A 21934-nucleotide genomic window follows, 5' to 3' on the forward strand; every position below is an offset into this window, starting at 1 on the left:
GAGGGGGAAGTCTTTATGAGTATCTACTGTTTAGAATGGAGACTATTTGACTTGCTTTAATCATTAGAGTGAACAGTGGAATGCCTTTCTCTTTCAATTGTAATATTTTCCAACTTAATCTGTTTGCTCTTGTACCTCTTTCCCTCCGGACCCAGAAATAAAGTGTTTTCCTCTGCCAGAAGCTCTAACTATTTTCAAAAACATTTGCCTCCTATCTCTCTTCCATCATCGAGATCTAACTCTACAAGTAAACCCTGTTCCCTCTTTTATTTTCAATCTCTTCCATTTTGCTGGCTTCTGACTTGAAGCTTATAGGTTTGTACGTGCTCTAATCTCTTCCATCTTTATAAACGAAAGCTACAAACAAAATAAATATTCCTAAACTCTATGTTTGCTTTACTGAATGCTTCTTTTCTCCTTTATGTTCTTAAATTGAGATATAATTGACATAAAACATTAGTTTCAGATGTACAACATAATTATTTGATATGTGTGTATTGCGAAATGGCCATCATGGTTCCCCTCCCTGTATCCATGTCCTTGGGTAGTTTTTTCTCACATGGATGTTTGACATGGTTACTTTCTGGCCAATGGAACAGCAGCAAACATGATGTAAACAGGGGTTTGAAAAGCAATTGCCCCCTTTGTTGCGCTTAGAGAGCTTAGAGCCTTGAGATCACCAATTGAACATGCTTGAACTAGCTTACTGAAGTGGCCATGTGGAAGAGAACTAAGGCACCCCAGCAAATAGCCTGATGATCATCAAACCTGTGAGCAAGGCCATCCTCAGACCAGCCAACCCCAGTTTATCCACCAGCTGACCAGCTGCAGGAGAGAGCCCAAGAGAAACCAACAGAGGAACTGCCCAGCTAAACCCAGCCCAAGTGCCAAGGCACAGAATCATAAGCTAACAAATGATTGTTGTTTAAGCCACTCTAAGGTATGGATGTGAGAGTTGGACTGTGAAGAAAGCTAATCGCCGAAGAATTGATGGTTTTGAACTGTGGTGTTGGAGAAGACTCTTGAGAGTCCCTTGGACTCCAAGGAGATCCAATCAATCCATTCTAAAGGAGATCAGTCCTGGGTGTTCATTGGAAGGACTGATGCTAAAGCTGAAGCTCCAGTACTTTGGCCACCTCATGAGAAGAGTTGACTCACTGGAAAAGACTCTGATGCTGGGAGGGACTGGGGGTGGGAGGAGAAGGGGACGACAGAGAATGAGATGGCTGGATGGCATCACCGACTCGATGGAGGTAAGTTTGAGTGAACTCCAGGAGTTGGTGATGGACAGGGAGGCCTGGCGTGCTGTGATTCATGGGGTCGCAAAGAGTCGGACACAACTGAGCGACTGAATTGAACTGAACTGAACTGAACTGAAGGTGATGTGCTATAAAAGCTAATCAATATAGGATGCATCTTCTAATTTATAGTTTCTTTCTAATTTATAGTCTTACAGTTATAATGGGCAGCATTTTTTTTCCAGGGATACAGAAGGTAATGGCGCATCTTAAAATTGATTGTGATTTAGGTTAAACAAAATAGTGCGTGTGAGTGCATGCTTAGTCACTCAGTCGTGTCCGACTTTTTGCAATCCTTTGGACTGTAGCCTGCCAGGCTCCTCTGTCCATGGGATTCTCCAGGCAAGAATACTGGAATAGATTGCCATTTCCTCCTTCAAGGATCGAACCCATGTCTCCTGCTCTGCAGGTGAATTCTTCACTGCTGAGCCATCAGGGAAGCCCATAATCCAGTTTGATTGATATCCTTATTAGGAGAAATCTGAACACAGGCATTTGCGGAGGGAAAATCATACAAGGAGACACAGGGAGAAGACAGTTATTCCCAAGGCAAAGAGAGAGGGCTGGAACAGATTCTCTCCACACAGCCTGCAGAGAGAACCAACCCAGCTAACACCTTGATCCTGAACATCGAGCCTCCAGAACTGTTGTTGTTGTTCAATTGCTCAGTCGTGTCCGACTCTTTGCAACCCCATAGACTGCAGCACACCAGGCTTCCCTGTCCTTCACCATCTCCCAGAATTTGCTCAAACTCATGTCCACTGAGTTGGTGATGCCATCCAACCATCTTGTCCTGCCTTCAATCTTTTCCAGCATCAGGGTATTTTTCAGTGAGTTGGCTCTTTGCATCACGTGGCCAAAGTATTGGAGTTTCAGCTTCAGCATCAGTCCTTCCAATGAACACCCAGGACTGATCTCCTTTAGGATGGACTAGTTGGATCTCCTTGCAGTCCAAGGGACTCTCAAGAGTCTTCTCCAACACCATATCAATTCTTCAGCTCTCAGCTTTCTTTATAGTCCAACTTTCACACCCATACATGGCTACTGGAAAAACCATGGCTTTGACTAAGTGGACCTTTGTCAGCAAAGTAATGTCTCTGCTTTTTAATATGCTGTCTAGGTTTGTCCTAGCTTTTCTTCCGAGGAGCAAGTGTCTTTTAATTTCATGGCTGCAGTCACCATCTGCAGTGATTTTGGAGCCCAAAAAAATAAAGTCTGTCATTGTTTCCATTGTTTCCCCATCTATTTGCCATGAAGTGATGGGACTGGATACCAGGATCTTACTTTTTGAATGCTGAGTTTTAAGTCAGCTTTTTCACTCTCCTCTTTCATCTTCATCAAGAGGCTCTTTAGTTTCTCTTCAATTTCTGCCATAAGGGTGGTGTCATCTGCATATCTGAGGTTATTGATATTTCTCCCAGCAACCTTGATTCCAGCTTGTGATTCTTCCAGGCTGACATTTCTTTTTTTTTTCAGGCTGACATTTCATATGATGTACTCTGCATAGAAGTTAAATAAGCAGGGTGACAATATACAGCCTTGACGTACTCCTTTCCCAATTTGGAACCAGTCTGTTGTGCCATGTCCGGTTCTAACCTGCATACAGGTTTCTCAGGAGGCAGGTGAGATGGTCTGGTATTCCCATTTCTTTAAGAATTGTCCACAGTTTGTTGTGATCTACACAAAGAGTAGTCAATGATGCAGCAGTAGATGTTTTTCTGGAATTCTCTTGCTTTTTTGATGATCCAGTGGATGTTGGCAATTTGATCTCTGGTTCCTCTGCCTTTTTTAAATCTGGCTTGTACATCTGTAAGTTCTCAGTTCACTTACTGTTGAAGCCTGGCTTGGAGGATTTTGAGCATTACCTTGCTTGATGTGAGATGGGTGCAATTGTGCGGTAGTTTGAGCATTCTTTGGCATTGCCTTTCTTTGGGACTGGAATGAAAACTGTCCTTTTCCAGTCCTGTGACCACTGCAGAGTTTTCCATATTTGCTGGCATACTGAATATGGTACTTTAACAACATCATCTTTTAGGATCTGAAATAACTCAGCTGAAATTTCATCACCTCCACTAGCTTTATGCATAGTGATAGTTCCTAAGGCCCACTTGACTTCGCATTCCAAGATGTCTGGCTCTAGGTAAGTGATCCCACCATTGTGGTTATCCAAGTCATTAAGATCTTTTTTGTACAGTTCTCCAGATCTGTAAGATAATACATTTCTGTTGTTTAAGTCACCCAGTTTGTGGCACTCTGTTGTGGCTGCCTGGCAAACTAGTACACCACAGACCTTGGGAAACATCTGAAGAGGCAACGGGCCTGGAGGACTGGCTGGAGAAGTCGGGGGGAAAAGAGGGACTGAAATGATGAAACCACAGGTGAGGAGAAGGAGACCCAGACAGAGATCGAAATCACAGGATTAGCCAAGTGGAAATGAATAAAAACGAAAGTGGAGTCCATTGTTTGTTTTAAATGGAGAGCCTGGGAGAAGCGAGCTGTTGCAGAGGCCATTGCAATGTGGGCTGCCTCACCATCGCTGTACCACGTGCAGATGAGTGCTGCTGCCACGGCAGATGCTCTGAGCCAGTGAGAGGGGCCCAGGAGAAGTCCTTAGGGTATCATCATGGCCTCGATCTGAGTGCTTGAGGCCTCAGCCAGCACAAGTTCACCTGAGCAGAAGCACCTGTACACTTCCCCTGACTATTATGGACGCCCTCTGGAAGCAGACTGCCTGAGTTCCCACATAATTTTGCCTTCCCTAGCATTCAACCTCTCTGGGCCTCATCTGTGAAAAAGGAATAGAGACTGCACCCACTATAAGGTTATGATGAAGATTCAATAAGATAATGCGTGTGAAATGTTTCAGTAGAGGTTATCTGTCATTATTAGAGGCGTTTATTCTAATTCTTCTCATGCCTCCATTTCAAAGCAGTACTAGACGAGAGTCCTCCATCCACCACTGGACACAAGTGCCACTGTAACCAGAACCTTGGTATTAGAGGTTAAAGATACTGGCAGGCCTCAGGAGCTAAGAGGAAAAATACCATTTGGACCAGGAGCCTGAAAAAAACTGCGCTGGGCTCTGGAAGGCCCCAATGGACATCGCATGCACGCAGACAGAAGCCCTCAAAACCGCATGGCCAGGGCTGAGCAGCGAACGGGCCCTCAAAACTTGGCAGCTGGACACTGTCCTTGAGGGGTGTCGAGCCTGCTCTCCGATCCAACTATCCTGGGGCTCATCTGTCCTGTTGGTCTCACGTCCAGCGCTCTGCAGAAGTCCAGAGCAGGGCCTTTCCCGGTCAGGGGCTGTGGCGAAACCACATGGGGTGGGGTGGGGGGTGGGGAGGTGAAACCAGGTTAAAAAGATTACGCAAGTTCTCTGCCAAAGCCAATAGGAAAGGAAAGCCCTCAGGATCTCCAGGGAGCCTCCCGGCACATGCCCCCGCCCCCAAGGAGTCAGAGGGCAGGTGGTTGAAGGTGGAAGACGCGAAAGGGAGTCTCCCGGCCCGCCCCCTGGCACTGCAGACTTCTGGGCTGAGCCACCACAATTTACTCTTTGCCCTTCCTTGGACTCCTTGTGAAATCCAGGGCAGTCCGGACGCCTGGAGGTTCGTTCGTCCCCCGCGGTGCCCAAGCTTCCACGAGCAGCCGGGCACGCGCTCGGCCGGACCGCAGGGCAGGCGCTCGGCTGCGGGGCGGCCTTGGGGGCGGGGCCGCTGGGACAGGGGGCGGGGCCTGACGCGGGGCGGGCGGGGCAGGGGCGGGGCCCGAGCGGGGCGGGCGGGGCAGGGGGCGGGGCCCGACGCGGGGCGGGCGCGGCCCGCCCTCTGGCCTCAGCCCGGCTCCTAGGCTGCAGCGAGCTGCTGGGACTCAGCCAGCTCTCCGAAGCCGCGGCGGCGCCCTTAAATAGCACTGGGACCCGGCCGGGGCCGGCAGTGGGCTGCAGTGACAGCCGGCGGCGGGCGGCCGGGCCTGCGGAGGAGGTGAGTGCTCCTTTTGGCTGGGGGGAGCCGCATCCGTACCCACTGCGGCGCCGCCCGGGTCTCGGCGGGGGCTCGGGTCTAAGGCTGCCCCGCCGGCCGGAGCCCGGGAGGTGGCGGCCGTAGCGGAGACGCGAGAACCCGCCCTCGGATCGCAGCGACGTTCCGCTTTTCCGGCCTCTGTCCGGCGGCTCCCCGAGTTCCCTCCGCCGCGGAGGCCTCCAAGCCGCCCGATCCGCCGCCGCTTCCTGTGCAAGAGAGCCGGCGATGCCCACCCGCCGCTCCCCCGGGAGGCGCGGGCGCTGGGCTGGTGCACGGCGGGGTGCGGGTGACGCGCGCCGCGGACCGGGTCCTTGTTTGTGTGGCGGCCGGGACCGCGCAGCGGGAAGCCGGACCTGGAGCTGCAGATTCGGGGCGGTGATCGCCGCGGGGCCGGGTCGATGCTCTCTGGGTCGCGGCCTCCCTTTTGCCCCTCCGAGGCGGGTGGGGGGCATGCTCGGATCGCGCGTGGAAGCATGAGAGCCTGTGTGAAGGGTGGTTCCTGCGTGCCGCGCCCGCGGGAGGGTCAAAGGCAGCATCCGAAGCCGGTGGCCACATGTGGAAATTCTCGCGGTGCCTGCAGAGGAGTGCCACAGCTGCTGTACATGGCCGTGATGGAGTCGTTTTAAAGAGCCTGGCGTGTTTTGAAATTAGGAAGTAAAAATCATGGTATCTATCGCCTTGCAGCCTAGACGGAGCGTGGTGGCAGGTGACTTGAATGAACACGTGGACGAGAACGCAGAGACAGATGCTCCTCTTAATCAGTGTGTAGGCTAGAATTTGCAAACCCCTTCCCCACCCTACCCGCTTTCAAGGTTATGGAGCTTAATTAATACCGTTATAATAGTGCCCTTGCCTTTGAAAGTTCAAACCTTTAAGCTTCTTGTTGGTGCAGGTGTATGTAAAGTGCCCCAACTATTAATATCCATTTATTTTTTACCTTTGCTTAGCATGAAACTGGTTAATTTCATAGTTTTTGACAAATTTCACCTGTGATTATTATCTCCTAAACACTTACTTGCTTAGTCCAAACTAAAAGCTAGTCAGTACCTGCAGCTTGATTCAGCTTTTTCAGACTGAGGTGGCAGGTTGAATTGGCTTAAAACTCAAGATTCGAGTTGATTGTACGGTTGCATGGGCTTGAGAAGACGGGACCTTTAAAGTAACCTTCCCTTCCCATCATTGTGGAGCCAAGTCCTGGGAAATGTTCATTCTTGTTCCGATTCAACTGGGAGAATCCCTTCTCAGTCTGAAACTTGACTCCTCTTGTGGGAAAGGGTCATTAGACTAAAGTCTTTCAGAAACTAAAATTATGTGACTGAAAAAAGCAAACCCTGAAGAGTAACCCACTTCATATCTCCCTCCCTCACTTCAGATAGACACATTACAGACCATGTATTATAGACCTGTTTTCTGCATTTGCTATAAATTGAAAAGACTTTTTAAATCACCCTTCTCTCACAGTTATTAGCATGTTGACCTATTTCCTTCCTGTCTCTGTTAAGCATAGTTTGGCAGTATTTTTTTATTATTGTGGGCAACCTGACTAAAAGAATCTCTGGGCTTTTAACTTTGGGGCATTTAAGAGAATGATACTTGTGACAAATGCAGGTAAAGAAAGGTCTCTATTTATATCATACAGTTCGAGTTCTCATAACTATCACAGCTTTTGGTTGAGCTTTGGTATCGCTGACTGTGTATCCGCATGCCACAGTGTCCTGCTTGATGTCCAGGGCAGGCTGCAGCTTTGGTTTTGATGTAGCTGTCTTGTGGAAGTTTGGAGGATGGGACAGGGAAAGATTATGTTGTTTTGTCATTACAGCTGGGGATTTCTCCTCTCTCCCTTCAAGTTTCACTTTTCTGGAAAGAGCACAACTGTAGGAATAAGTAGTCATTTCTAGACATGATGCTCAGTAACCTTGGAGAGACAGAATAACTTTTTAAGGTCAGTTTCTGAATTTGAGTATTGTGCAAATTTGCCACCTATGTCCTATGTTCTTTTGCATTTACTCTCATAACCTAATTCTGTCAATGGTGACAGAATTAATCATGCTTCATGAACAGATTTATTTAGACGTTGCAATGGTTTAGGCTTCTGTGTTCGAAAATATAAAGGAATATCCCTTAAGGCAGCTCAGAGCTGTAGGTACCAGAAGTCCGCTTCAAGCTCTGCTTTCTGACAGGCCATGGCCAGTAAGGAGGGAGATGAGAGGTGCCAGTTTTTGTTGAAGGTTAACTGTCCAACTTGGTGTTCAGACAAACACATTAGAGTCACTTTGCTTTGACACTCATTCCTGGAGATCAAGTCTCAGTGAACAGAGCTAATCTGAAGCTGCCAGTGTTTGAGTTTGAGTTTCAGTGTTCTAATCCTTACAGGAGCTTTGGGGAACTTTTAAACAAATACATAGCTGGACTTGATGAACTGGAACGTGGAGGCAGACTTGTGTGCCCAGCTTCATGTCATTTCCTCTCCCATTTGTCATCTAAAATCCTGAATGCGAACTCTTAAGAATTCCTAGTTTGTGAAGCTTGAGGTGGTACATAATTTGTACCACAGTGACAGGAGAAACTGGTCACTTAATCTGTGTCACCTTCATCCGTCTGCTTTTTCACATGCTAACCTTTAGAAGTTCTTCACTGTGGGCTTCCCTGATAGCTCAATTGGTAAAGAGTCTGCCTGCAATGCTGGAGACCCTGGTTTGATTCCTGGGTCAGGAAGATAGGCTGGAGAAGGCCAGTATTCTGGCTTGGGTCGCAAAGAGTTGGACACAACTGAGTAGACTTTCAGTTTTCACTTTCACTGTGTTGGAGAGGACACAGTTATTAGTGGTCACTTTTATAGAATCAAGAAGGGAGGGTGAAATAGGAAGGTTCCTTCCCAGAAATTTGGCCAGCTTGGAGGGATGGCACATTCTTTGGCCAAAAACTTAGCTAGAGTTGAGGACTCTGCTCCCCTGTGCTTCCTCCTGCCAAAGAATACATTCAGCTGGAGGCCAATTCTGTCCCCAGTATCTAAGATTTCAGGACTGATGGCTCCATGTAGTTGTCGAGTTGTAATTAAAATTTGAAAGCTGTCTGATATCTAACTCAAAAACCATTTGCCTCAGAAAAGCTATATGAGTAAAATTGTGTATTTATATAAAAACAGTATATAATTATGTGGTGTATAATTTATATAACATATCATTTAATATTATAATAGAAAAATATACTTGTTATGGAAAATTGAGAACTATAAAAAATAAATCTAGGAGTTCCCTGGTGGTTAGTGGTTTAGGATTCTGGGCTTTCACTGCTATGGCCTGGGTTCAGTCCCTGGTTGAGGAACTAGATCCCGCAGGCTGCTTTTGCTTTGTATTGAAGATAATATTTTTGATCATTTGACTTTAATGACCTAAGTTATACTGTGGACATTTTCTCCATGTTGTTACATACTCTTGAAAAAAATGAGTTTTGAAGATGACTGTCTTACATGGTTTATGCGATATGTCATAAATTATTTACCTTTCCCCTATTATTGGACATTGCAGCAGCAGTAGCAGCAGCAGAACAGATTACTAAATATCTTATATATTTCAGTATGTCTTTTTTTTTTTAAGTTAGGGAATATTCTGCTTTAAAGGGGCTTCCCTGGTGGCTCAGATGGTGAAGAATCTGCCTGCTAATGCAAGAGACTCAGGTTTGATCCTTGGGTTAGGAAGATCCCCTGGAGAAGGGAAAGGCTATCCACTCCAGTCTTCTGGCCTGGGAAATCCCATGGACAGAGGAGCCTGACAGGCTACAGTCCATGATGTTGCAAACAGTTGGTCATGACTGAGCAATAACACTTTCACTTTTACTGCTTTAAAACTGTTGAAATTGACCATGATTTGGAAATTGTTTTTTATTACTGGATGGTTTTAATGAACCATGGGTTCATGTGTTTTAGTCAAAAACTGTTGAAATAAGGATTCATGCTTTAGAAAGATAAGTGGAAAGAAGTTAGGGCATCACAGGGGGAAGTGTGGGCTGTCTTTTAGACCATTTCCTCATTTGGGAGGGACTTCTGATAAATGTATTATCTGTCCATTGGCACACTTACTTGGCTGCTATAGAAATTGGCACTTTCCCCACAGGTTTGTTGTGGGGAAAATGTCCGTATACACAAGGCCAGGATGCTCTGAGTACTATTTATTCTTTTGTTAACCAGAGTAAATAGAAAGTTGCTACAGGAGCTCCTTTTCCGCCAGGTTCATCTGTCAACTATGAAGCAGGGCGGTGTCAGCTGAGTGAACAGGATGAGGGGTCATACAGCCAACAGCACCAGGCGCTGCTCTCAGCACTTCAGAGCTGTTAACCCAGTTCATCATCCCAGCTACCCTGTAAAGTAGTCCTGCATATGTCCGTATCGGATGCAAAGTGAAAAGGAAATTTCAGGGCCAGAGCGCCTACTGGCTCGGCTCTTCTTCTTGAACTTGAAGGGATCTTAGTCTAGCGGGGCACCCTGCAAAGTTCCAGGTTATCCAGCTGGTGGCGAGACTGAGGACAGAGCTGGTTCTTCCCTCGCCTCGCTCCTTGGCTGTCCCCTGTCCTGTTCACACGTTGTCTTCACCATCAGCGGGCTGAAACGGGGACAGATTTTGATTCCGTTCCGTTCGGCCAGTGATAAGGTCACCAGCTACGCAGCTGTGACTTTTTCAGAGCATTAGAGAGCAAAAGGCTTTGCCTGCCCTAGAAGTTGCTCCTGTTCTAGATTGTGCTGGAAACCTCTAAATGTTTTGTGGGATTTGAAGGCACAGAGATATTGTCTATCAGTTGTGGCCTCCTTTCCCCAAGACAATTTTAGGCAGAACTCCAGTATATGAAATAAATAAAAACAGGGCTGCCGTGGTTGAAGGAAGGCAGGGTGGGAGTCCCAGGTGGGATAAACTGGAGATACGGTTGCTTCCTGGCCTCGAAGACACTCCAGCACCCTGCTGGCTCCCCGAGTCCCTGAGGGAGCCTAACTCACTCATCACCTGACATAGTACCTGGTGCCCGGAGTGACTTACCAAGGTTACATAAGCTGTGTTCCCCTCAGGCTATGACTCACAGTGGAGTTTGTTCCTGGGCCCTGTGCCTATTGGAGGAATGGCTGGACCTTGGTGTCATCCTTGACTTGTGCCCTGAGACCCAGCCAGTTGGCATTTTCTGTAATTCTGTACCATGCTGTGCAGCACACATGCATTTCCTCCTTTCCTTGTCCAGGTCGCCACCCTCATCCACAGTCTATCACCTTTCATTTAGAAAATAAGGGTGCTTAGTTAAAAAAAATAATGGTGACACTTCCTAACACAGAGTTCTGATCAAATCCCTCCTCTGCCCGGAAGCCTTCCAGGGTCCCTCTGGAAGGCCCCAAGTCTTCGGGTAGTTTGGCTTTTGGGGGCTTCTGGAGTCCAGTTCAAACCTGCTGTCTCGCATGAGTCTGCCAAACGGCCACATGCTGGGACTTCTGGAAAGAGACTCTGGTGGCACAGGGTTGAACCAAGGCCTCTGCACCCACGACTACTCTGTACGTGAGCTCTGTCTGCCACCTGACCCACCTTCCTGTGTCCCGGGTGAGCCTCCCTGGCATGCCCCCCCAACCCCCGGCTGCAGTGATATTCTGGTCCCGGCCTTGTTGCTCATGGCCCTGCTTTTCAGAGGCCCTTTTCCTGGAGTGACCCTCACCGTCCTCAGACTCCACATCACTCACTGGAACCCTCAGCCGACAAGAGCTGGTGGTTAAAATGTTGAGACACTCGCATCCTGGTTAGAAAAGAGTTGCTACCCCGAGCACCCACCCCTCATTCAGAAACCGAAGGGTTAATGCCGGGCCGGGGGAGGCTCTCCTGAATCCTGTTCTGGTGGTTGGCCTACTCCTGTTCCAGTTGTTTGGTGCCTAGGTGCACTGGTTCTTCAGTTTCTGAGTGGCAAGCTGCCCCCCCCACCCCTCCCACCTTTCCTGTGCCTCTTCACATGTGCTTAGCTCAGTCCCCCCAGCTAGGCCCCCAGCCACATACTCAGCTCTGCATTTACCAGACTTGGTCACTGTCATTTCTGTGTCTTCAGCAGCATTTAACACAGGACCTGACTGCTTGTAAGTACTTAATATCATCTGATGACTGACTGAGGCCAGGAGACATTCAGATGGACAATTATCCCATAGATGCTAGATAAGAATTTACGTTCCGTTGTTCAAGGTTTGTATATTATAATCCCTGCAAGGCTCTGATCTTGTAGCTGACATCAAGCTGTTGAAAATCCCCAGAGAAAAGCCTGTGCTTTGCCGGGGTTGAACTTGGCAAACCAGAGGGCGTCTGAGGTCTCTCCGGGGGTAGTTTGTTATATTTGAGCAACAGGTGGCTATGGGCTTCACGGAAGAAGATCAATGTCAAGTTCTAGACAGCGTTACGTAACTGTACTGTAGCCTTCGTTTACCTGGTATTCCTACCAAAAATCCTACCTTGTTTCTGTGTGGGTGGTGAAATTGTCAGATAGCTGTTTGTTCCTCCTCTAAGACAGCCACGCTGTGCCTCGGGCAAGCCTTGGAGGTGCCCCAGACAGAGCAGGGAGCTTGCTGTCAGGCAGTCCAGCCAACCACCTCACAGGGGAGGGATCAGCGATCAGAGGGTGCACCAGTCAGCTTGAGCAGCCTAGATGCCAGAGGTGGTGCTAGGCTGAGTTTTCCCTCCTGACATGAGTCAGCGACCAGTGCCTCAGACTCCAGGGCCTCTTGGGAGGGCATGTAGGGACTCCAGCTGTGGGATCTGGGACAGACCACGTCTGATGGCCTGCCGGGGGCCTTGCCTGGGATTCTTGGCCTCCGCACTGACCTGGGTGCCTGTGACCCTCAATGTCCTGCCCTCCCCAACGTTCTTCTTTCCATCACGGGGCCTTGCGCGGTATTTTTGTCTCCTTCCTGGATGGCAAGTCCATGGGCAGCCTGGGTGGGCACCATTAGCCCATGTCCTGGGTGCGGCGGGCTTCTTTCTGCAGGTGCTCCAGTGAGCAGTTGCATTTATTGCCGCCCATAATCGGCAACTGACCGAGACTCTTGGCAGGCAGGTAACACAGAGGAGGAACACTCCAAGATCAGTGGCACTGCCCACCCTCCATTGTGGGGTAGACCATCTATTAGGTGGATGTGTTACAGCTTATGTAGATGTGTAACATTTTTTAGCTTTCTTTTCAAATTCATACTTTTGTTTCATAACATCCAGAAAATTTTTGTATATAGTTTATAAGTAAGTGCATCTACATGTTAGGAGTACATTTATGTATGATTTTTGATGCATTATCCAAAGTTTCAAGAGCCAGAAAAATAACTCCTTCTCTGCCAGCAGTGTGGCAAGATCCTTCCAAGTGCCATTTTTAAAATGAAAGAATTTGTTAGTGAAAGGAGACTAGACAGTGCTCTGTGATACTGGGTTGTGATTCATGTCAAATTGGTCTGACTTTAGGAGAGCCAGGTTAAGTCTGGAAGATGTTTTGCCTTTGGACCCAAGACGTGACAGGGTAGAAAGAAGTGTCCTTAGGACAAGGATTTCATTTTATTCACTCCTGTGCCCCCTGCATCTGTGCGAAGTTACTTCAGTAACGTCTGACTCTGTGTGAGTGCGATCCCATGGACTTTAGCCCGCTGGGCTCCCCTGTCCATGGGGATTCTCCAGGCAAGAATCCTGGAGTGGGTTGCCATTGCCTTTTCCAATGCATGCATGCATGCTAAGTCACTTCAGTCATGTCTGACTCTGTGCAACCCTATGGACAGCAGCCCGCCAGGCTCCTCTGTCCACAGGATTCTCTAGGCAAGAATATTAGAGTGGGTTGCCATTTCCTTCTCCTCCAGCTCCCTAAATGTTCTCAGTGGGTATATATGTACTTTTTTTTGGCATGTCAATTAATTACGATGCTGGATCGGCCACTTCAAATCAATGTTTGTGTTGGCTTCCTTTGTTTAAACCTTTGGTCAGTGGCAGGTGGCCATGTATGTGCCGTCACAGTCCTCTCAGAACCAAGTCCCTGAAGCTGTAGAATCACAGAGCTAAAATGGGCCTCAGAAGTGTCACCCGAGTGACAGGGTGTTTGGGATTTGCTTTTGTCTTTTAAGAAACAGAGAATGAAATAACGCTGACAAGGTGCTGATCGTTACTGAAACCGAAGCTGGGATTACTATGGGTACATGGCGGCTTCTTGTACTACCCTATATACTTTTGAATAGATTTGGAAGTTTTCATAATAAAAATGTAAAGAAAGCATAGGGGGAAATAGAGACCCCAAACTAGCATTGCTTGTTCCAAGGAGGCCGGATTGGACAATCTCTCCCCGCCCGCCCCCTGCTTCCTTCTTTTCAACACTGGGGCATTATTCTATAACTCTCTGCAACTGGTTGGATTTGTTTTGTCTTCAGCTTCCCCAAGGCTAATCACCTTTTCTTATAGTTACCTGAACTCTGGGTGTAACCCTAGCTGCCAAGGGCTCCCTCATCTCTCCACCCACAGTGAGCCAGATCCTGCTTAACCTTTTCTCTTGTCTCTCCCACTCCAGCACCATGGAGGGCATCCCCAGGGCTGAAATCTCTAAACGCTCAAAAGTGGATTTCTTCCAAGCTTGATAGTAGCTGGCCTCCCTCTGTCTCTGGGTCAAAATCCGACTCTTATTCAGTTTTCCACTCATCCCTGCTCTGTTAGCCATTTTTTTGGGTTTATCCATCCCTCTGAAACTCTGCTCTATTTTGAGAGGTGTAAGTAACTCTACCCAACCATGTGTCCCCTTAGCCTTCTTCTCCAGGTCACTGCTATTTGATCCCTGCGACCTCTGGGGGCAGCAAGGACTGGGCTGCTTCCTCTGTGGCTCTTGCAGCTAGCCGATGCCCAGCCTGCGGCCTGCCCGGGGTGCTCTCCTGGGAGAGAGGAGTGTCCGGGCCTCTGGTGTGTGCCACCAGCGTCTTTAACCCACCCGCCACCCCGGTGACTCCCAGCACAGGCAGAGCCTCGGTGTTTGCTCACCCCTGCCTGCCTTTGCCTGTTCCTGTCTGGCTCCTGGCTCACTGGACTGACCTCACTCTGCGCTCCAGCCCATACACAGGGCTTTCTTGCCCGTCTGGCTTCTGGAGCCAGGGCCCTGGATAGTTTGGTTCATTCCTGCAGATGTGTTAACTCTTAAAGGTTAGGACAGACGGTGAGAGCTTAGACATGTCTTTTCTGGGAGGGGCTTTCACCCCATTTGTCATTCTGCGGGAAGGGCAGTTTACCACCTGGGACCCTTTCTGGAGCAGGTGAGAAATGCATAAATACAGGAGGAAAGGAACTGACCTGACCTAGTTATAGCTTCTTTATCTTGAGAAATTAGAAAAAAAAAACACAGAAAAGTACAAAGAATAATAAAACCATAAAGCAGACACCCATAGAATTGATGGTTTTTAACAACAGGTTGTTTCCTTTAGATGTTTTCTTTATATATGTCCCGCTGTCACCCAGAGTTTCTGGGTGGGTGGGGTCCTGTTATTTGGTACTGAATGCCAGGACCGTGTGGCCAGCTTGGGCCTCTTCTCGCATCGTCTTGGAGATGTGCTGTGGTATGTTGGTGACAGAAGGGGTGAGTCTTCCCTTGTTCCCCCTTTCTCGCTGCTGCCCCACCCCCCGCTGCCCCAGCCCACCCTGGCAGCAGGGATGTTGGCTCAGGGTTTTGCAGCTCACGGGGCATGGCTAGTCCCTGGACAGAGAGCTCTGTGCTCGTGGGTCTAGCATTCTTTCCTGATTCTCTTCTGCCTCCTCCCGTAGCCGCTACCAGAAGTTATATACTAGCTTTGGACAGAGCATCTGAGGGGACCCCAGGACTTTGGTGCCTTCCCTGTGTGCAGTTCCTGGAACAAAAGGACCTCCTCCTTGAGGTCCTGAGGCCTTCAGAGGAAGGCCCCTGGCAGCTGGGTCCAGCCCTGGCCGTTGTGAAAGGACTTTGGTCCTGTTTCCTGTTCGATTGTTCTCCCCTTCTCTTGGGAGCCTCCTGCCTTGGGGTTTACTTCGTGGTTTCTTGCTGGCCAGGGAAGTGGAGAGGCTTTTCTTCTGGGTTGTTTCAGTGGCCGGAGGAATTTTCCTTCTTCTCCAGCTGTGATCATAACAGACTCTCCTTGTGTTGCCTGACCGCCCCAGACCACAGTGTCACGGTCTGTGACATGCGGGCCCGCAGACGTCATGAGGGCCCTCCCCGTGCGCAGATCAGCTGAAACTACACGCCTGTCAGACCCACTTGCGAGCAGGGAGCTTGGCCCGCAAGAGCCTCTTCTGCTGTGGTTCTTGCAGAAGCCTTGGGTCAGCCTAACAGACAGCCTCCCAGTCTCCGGCCACTGAAGCAGAGCCGACTGGCCACCGGGCTGCGCTGTCCAGGGCTGCTCCCTTGTCTGACTTGTATCAGGAAACACCCCTGTGCCCCTACCTGACACGTATCCAGATGCTGCCTCACGGTCGTGAATCACTGTTTAAAGACCAGGGGAAACATCTTGCTTCTCTTAGGAATTTTGTTTTGAATGGGAACGTTTCCTTAGATCCACGCTGCCCTGGCTCCTAGCCGGAGGCTCTGAGGTGACCTGGATATCTTCACTGGGCAGGGCCTGACTGTAATTGCCACTTTCCCAAGTGTGTACCTGACAGGTCTCTGTCTTGGTGTTGAAGAGAGGATGGAGGAGAGCTGTGTGCCTGGTGGTTTTTTTCTCTCTGGAGAATGCTGAGCAGGTAGGTCCTGCTATTAACATTCCTTGTGTCCCAGATGGCCATTCTGAGTGTTTCTGAGGGCTCCTCACGCCAGTCCCTGGGTGGCTTCTTTGGTTTGGAAGATTTGCTTTTCTATCAGGGAAAACACACTTTCAGAAATTGGTGGCCAGCCCTGGGGTCAGGCTCTGGACTCAGACTTTCCTCTGGCACTGGCTGTTCTACTTGAGAGAGGCCTTTGTGCTCTTGCCTTCCCCATGGGCAGCCTTGATTTGTTTTACACTATTATACAAAGCAAGACAATTCCACAAAAACATCTAATTCTGCTTCAAGACTATGCCAAAGTCTTTGACAGTGTGGATCACAATAAACTGTGGAACAACAGACTGGTTCCTAATAGGGAAAGGAGTACGTCAAGGCTGTATATTGTCTCCCTGCTTATTTACCTTCTGTGCAGAGCACATCATGAGAAACGCTGGGCTGGAAGAAGCACAAGCTGGAATCCAGATTGCCGGGAGAAATATCAGTAACCTCAGAGATGCAGATGACACCACCCTTATGGCAGAAAGTGAAGTTGAAAGTGAAAGAGGAGAGTGAAAAAGTTGGCTTGAAGCTCAACAGTCAGAAAACTAAGATCATGGCATCCGGTCCCATCACTTCATGGCAAACAGATGGGGAAACGGTGACAGATTTTATTTTCTTGGGCTCCAGAATCACTGAAGATGGTGACTGCAACCATGAAATTAAAAGACGCTTGCTCCTTTGAAGAAAAGCTATGACAAACCTAGTCAGCATATTAAAAAGCAGAGACATCACTTTGCCGACAAAGGTCCATCTAGTCAGAACTATGGTTTTTCCAGTAGCCATGTATGGATGTGAGAGTTGGACCATAAAGAAGACTGAGCACCGAAGAACTGACACTTTTGAACTGCGGTGTTGGAGAAGACTCTTGAGAGTCCCTTGGACTGCAAGGAGATCAAACCAGTTAATCCTAAAGGAAATGAACCCTGAATATTCATTGGAAGGACCGGTGCTGAAGCTGAACCTCCAATACTTTGGCCACCTGATTTGAAGAGCCAACTCACTGGAAAAGACCCTGATGCTGGGAAAGATTGAACGCTGGAGAAGAAAGGGACAACCGAGGACGAGATGGTTGGATGGGATCACGGACTTAATGGACATGAGTTTGAGCAAACTCTGGGAGATGGTGAAGGACAGGGAAGCCTGGTGTGCTGCAGTTCATGGGGTTACAAAAAGTTGAACACAACTGAGCGACTGAACAATAACAGCACAATCACACTATTGTGTGAATGGATGTCTAAATTTCTGCGGAGGAGAAGTGAAGATGGTTGCCTTAGATAACCGTGGGGTGACATCATGCATAAGTTTGAGTTGGGAAGGAAGAGAATGTATTAAGGCCGCGTGTCAGGGGTGTGTTGCCCTCTTGTGTGTCTCTTTGCCTCCACATCCTCTGGAAGGTGCTGCTTCCTCCCAGAGCCCTCACTCATACAAGCAGCGTGGGTGCTGAGGGAAGAGGCTGAAGTTTGAAAATAGCTTGAATACCCGCTTTCTCTTTGGAGAATTGCAGCTCTGTGTATATGATACATCTTCTGGGGCTTGCAGCAGAGAACCAGGCAGAATCACAGAGTTGTTCATGACTCAGAAAGTGTGTAGGAAGCACCTGTCCTAGACAGGGCACCTTGCGAGGGCCTCTCGAGACAGGTGGGCCAGGGTGCCACCCCACCAGGAGGGGCAGCATCTCCCCAAGGGGAGCCTGCACCCACCAGAAGCACAAACCATGCGAGGGCTGGAACAAAAGCATGCCTGGAATTCAGAGGAAGGACTCACTGCTTCTGACTGAGCGGGTCCTGTAAGAATTTTCTCAGGGAAGCAGCCTCTGGCCTATTTGGGTAGGAACTGGGCATCTTATAGCAGGACCAAGGAGCAGAGCTGTAGGTGAGGGGGACCATGGAGGGGTTTTGAACCTTGGGTTTTGAGGTGCCAGGAGGGGAGGAGCTCAGAGGAGGAATGGAAGTGATGAACAGCATGACCCGTGCCTCTGTGGTGGCCCCGAGGCCGGCAATCAGCAGGGGAGCCCAGAGGAGCTTGTGGGAAGGACGGACCGTCCATGAGGGGCCTGCAGACCCCCGCAGCCTTCTCTCCACTCCATGGTTCTACCATCATCCTCTGGGCTCAAAAACTCAGCCTTCCAATTCCTTCCCTTTTTTTTTTTTTTTCCATTTATATCCACTTAGTTACTAAATCCTGGTCAGTATTTTTGTAAGTGATTAAGATTAAAAAACGTTTCTGATAAAATATAACATATACCATTTTAAAACGCCGTCAAGTGTACGATTCGGCGGCATTAAGTACATTCCCAGTGTTGTGTAACCATTACTAGTTCCAGAATTTCTCATCATCTGAAACAGACACTGTACCTGTGGAGCAGTTCACTCCCACCCACCCTACCCCGGGGTAGCCTCTATTTCTGTCTCTGTGAATCTGCCTATTTTCGGTCTCTTGTATAAGCAGGATCATACACCATTTGTCCTCCTGTGTCTGACTTCTTTTACTTGGCATAACATTTTGGGGGTTCACTCACTTTTTGGCGTGTACCAGAATTTCCTCCTTTTGTTAAGGCTGACGAGTATTCTGCTGTGCGCAAGCCCCGTTTGTCCCTTCACACTGGGAGTCACGCCCCAACTTTTTAAAGCCCCATGTGTCCTGGCTGTTTATTGTCTCCCATGTCGCGTCCCGCCTTCATTTGGCTTTGAATCTCACCGCGGACACTTGCCTCTCCAGGTGCAGCAGCCTTGCTTTGGCCCAGGTGCTAGTCCTGTTCTTGTGTGGAGCTGGGCGGGGACTTGAACTTCCCTGCACCGTCTTCTGATCTTTGCATTGATGGCAATGACTCCGTGCAATGAGGACTGTTAGGAGCCTTAAGCATGCTCTCACGGGTAACTGCTCAGCACCAGCCTGACACATGGCGTGTGCTTACTAACACTGGCCTCGCAGACGTCCTCACAGACATCGTAACCTCATGCTAATTTCCCCGAAGGTGTCCCTTCCCTTATTCTGTGTGACTCACCCCTGTCATTCGCTCCAGGTTAACTTCCCCAAATCCTAGAGGTGAGGTAGGGAGTCACTTCTCATCGTCCTGTTTCTGTCTGAAGTTAGACCACACTCACTTCTTGCCTCCGCACACAGCTCCCCCAGAGCCGGTGATCAAGTCTACCTTTTTCTTTTTGCTCTTACTTAAGCCACCTCATTATTCTCTATTTGGTATCTATACCATTGTTATGCAGTTTACTTCAAGCTTCATGAGTGGGGTTGCAAGATTTTGCAGTCTATACCCCCATGTGGATATTAAATCAGATCCCTGCCCAAAAAGAAGGCGAGGTTTCCCCAAACTCTCTTTTAGTCCTCTTTTAGAGTCTTACTAAGGCTTTCCCATTTCGGAGTGCTCTCTTGGATGCTATTTTGAACAATGTCAGTTGTGGAGGGGGAAACCCAATCTTGAAGCCAGCCCTGCCAACCCAAGTCTTCAGTTAGTCAGTTCAGTTGCTCGGTGGTGTCCGACTCTTTGTGACCCCATGGACTGCAGCAATCCAAGTTTTGGGTTCTTATAAAAGGCTAAGGCAGAGAAATTGAACACTGGCTAGGTAATTACTTCTGGGAGCTGGGTTACAAAGGCTAGTGTTGGATATTTTTGTAAAAAGCAGTGACATGTGTGGTCTAGTTATATGAATATGGACCTGTAGGACAAATTTTTTTTTTAACTGTCCTAACATTATACAAATTGTATTCCTGTAACTTAGGAGAATTTTTGCAGTGGTAACTGCAGATAGAACTTCAAGAAATGCTTCCATTTAATCAGCTTAAATGGAAGAGAAAACTGTGAAGATATGCCATAGAAAACTTTAATCCTCAAAAAATGGCTTTGGCGTTTCCAGAGACCCTATTGGAAGAAGCACGTTCAAAGACTTTGAATTCATGAAATGTGAATAGGAAAACAACAGATATTTATAAAGTAATGTATATTGTTGGATGACTTAAAACTATGTGTAATAGAGAGACTATTATAAGTAGGCATTTGACCATTTCATCTAATCCCCCCAAAATATATCCATTCCAGTTGGGCACGTTATATTTGGAATTTCTTTATTTGGGGACATATGTGGTAGTGGTGGCCTGTGGCCAATGTGAATGGGTGAGGCCTAGCCCTAATCTTATGAGTTAAAATCAGTCTAGCCCTATACTTGCCTGGGAAAGCTATGTATCCCACTCTTGGACAACTTTAAGGAGGTGAGCAGAGAATGGTTGAGTATAGAATTATTCAACTTGCCTTAGCTATTTCACTAAATCAGCTTTTAAAACACAGAACATCTCTGTTCCCTTTCTCCTTTTAAAATCTTTTTGGAAATTGACCTGGGGAGCCACGGAATCACTTTAGTGAAAATTCAGTGGGTTTAAGGTGTTCTCTGCTTCCTTGGGAGGGAAAGCTCCCCAAGGCAGCAGATGGGGATAAATTCCTGTGGAACTACTTGTTCCATGTGCTTGGGGTCCCACAGTGACCCAGGTGGTCCTTCTGTTGCTCATATTCAGGATGAGGAGATGGTCCAAGGGCAGTGACCATGGTCAGGAATTCCCGTGTGAAATGAGGTTGGGCCCGTGGACTTCGGCACCACTGTGGAGCTTCTGTAGCTCCTCTGTCTACGGAGAGCCTGACTACTCATTTAGTTCCAGAGGGGATGGTTTAAGCAAATCTAGCTTTAGGTACTTTGCCAGCCAGGGTTAAGGAGCAAGAATCCAGTGGGTTTGGAGAGGCCCGTTGAAAGAACAGCACACGGCCTGGCCGCTGCTCTCTTGTTGCTCCCGAGGCCCAGCTCTGCCCAGCTAGTGCCAGACAAAGAGGGTGCTTTCAGGGCTCTGTAAATAGCCTATTGTGCAGGGGAGGAGGTGGAGCAAGGAATGGCAGTGTCTTGCCAGCTTGGCCTGCTGCTTTAAGGCGAGATGTCAGGACTTCCTCCTTTGCTACTGCTGGGGCAGTGGTGCTATTTATGTGATCTTGTTGGAGAGCTGCATTCCTGGTGAAGTAGTCCATCAAACCGCTGTTACTCAACTGGATGAAAGCTTGAGGACCTTTAGAAGGAGAGAAACATCCAACTCACCCATTTTGGGGGTTTATAAATGACACAAGGAAAATAAAATGCTAATGTAAGTATCTGTTTGCAGAATCACCGGAGTTGTGTGTGTGTGTGTGTCCTTAGAAAATGATGCTCTTGTGAGTCACACAGAAAGTGACCCTGAGCCACTCTTTTCCTGGTGCAAATAGAACGGTAAGAGGTGAACCTTTGTGTACAGTGGGTCTTGAACCCACATGCTTCGAGGCTGGGGTGAAAAGGGGAGTTGCTAACAGCTCTGTAGGACATGGAGGGTGAGATGGATTTCAGACGCCAAGCTTTCCTATTGATAGTACCGTGGCATGTGTGTGCTGGAGGGATCTGAAGAGGCTGCCTGCTGTCAAGGTTCCTAACCTGGGGTGTGGACTGCAGGGACTTTGTGGGCCCCAGGTGCACAGAAGAATGTGCACGTCCTGGGTGGAGAGAGCTGGCTACCCAGCAGAGGGTAAGAATGAATCCTGTCAAGGAAAAAGTGTGAATGTAGTTGGGTTGGTGTCCACGTCTTGCTGCTGCTGCTAAGTCATGTCAGATGTGTCCGACTCTGTGCGACCCCATAGATAGCAGCCCACCAGGCTCCCGTCCCTGGGATTCTCCAGGCAAGAACACTGGAGTGGGTTGCCATTTCCTTCTCCAGTGCATACAAGTGAAAAGTGAAAGTGAAGTTGCTCAGTTGTGTCTGACTCTTAGCGACCCCTTGGACTGTAGCCTACCAGGTTCCTCCATCCATGGGA

General features: G+C 48.4%; 1 protein-coding gene across 1 annotated transcript in view; it reads left to right on the plus strand.

Moving 5' to 3' along the window:
* Positions 1-5125: 5125 nt before the first annotated feature.
* Positions 5126-21934, plus strand: part of ACSL1 (acyl-CoA synthetase long chain family member 1) — a 72260-nt gene continuing 55451 nt past the window's right edge. Inside the window, exon 1 of the mRNA XM_055416408.2 lies at positions 5126-5281. The gene's annotated coding sequence lies outside the window, so the exon portion shown is untranslated. The remainder of the gene's footprint in view (positions 5282-21934) is intronic.

The sequence above is a fragment of the Moschus berezovskii genome, chromosome 26 (assembly GCF_049115385.1).
Source record: "Moschus berezovskii isolate FMDL1 chromosome 26, NW_MosBer_1.0, whole genome shotgun sequence".
Classification (NCBI taxonomy): domain Eukaryota; kingdom Metazoa; phylum Chordata; class Mammalia; order Artiodactyla; family Moschidae; genus Moschus; species Moschus berezovskii.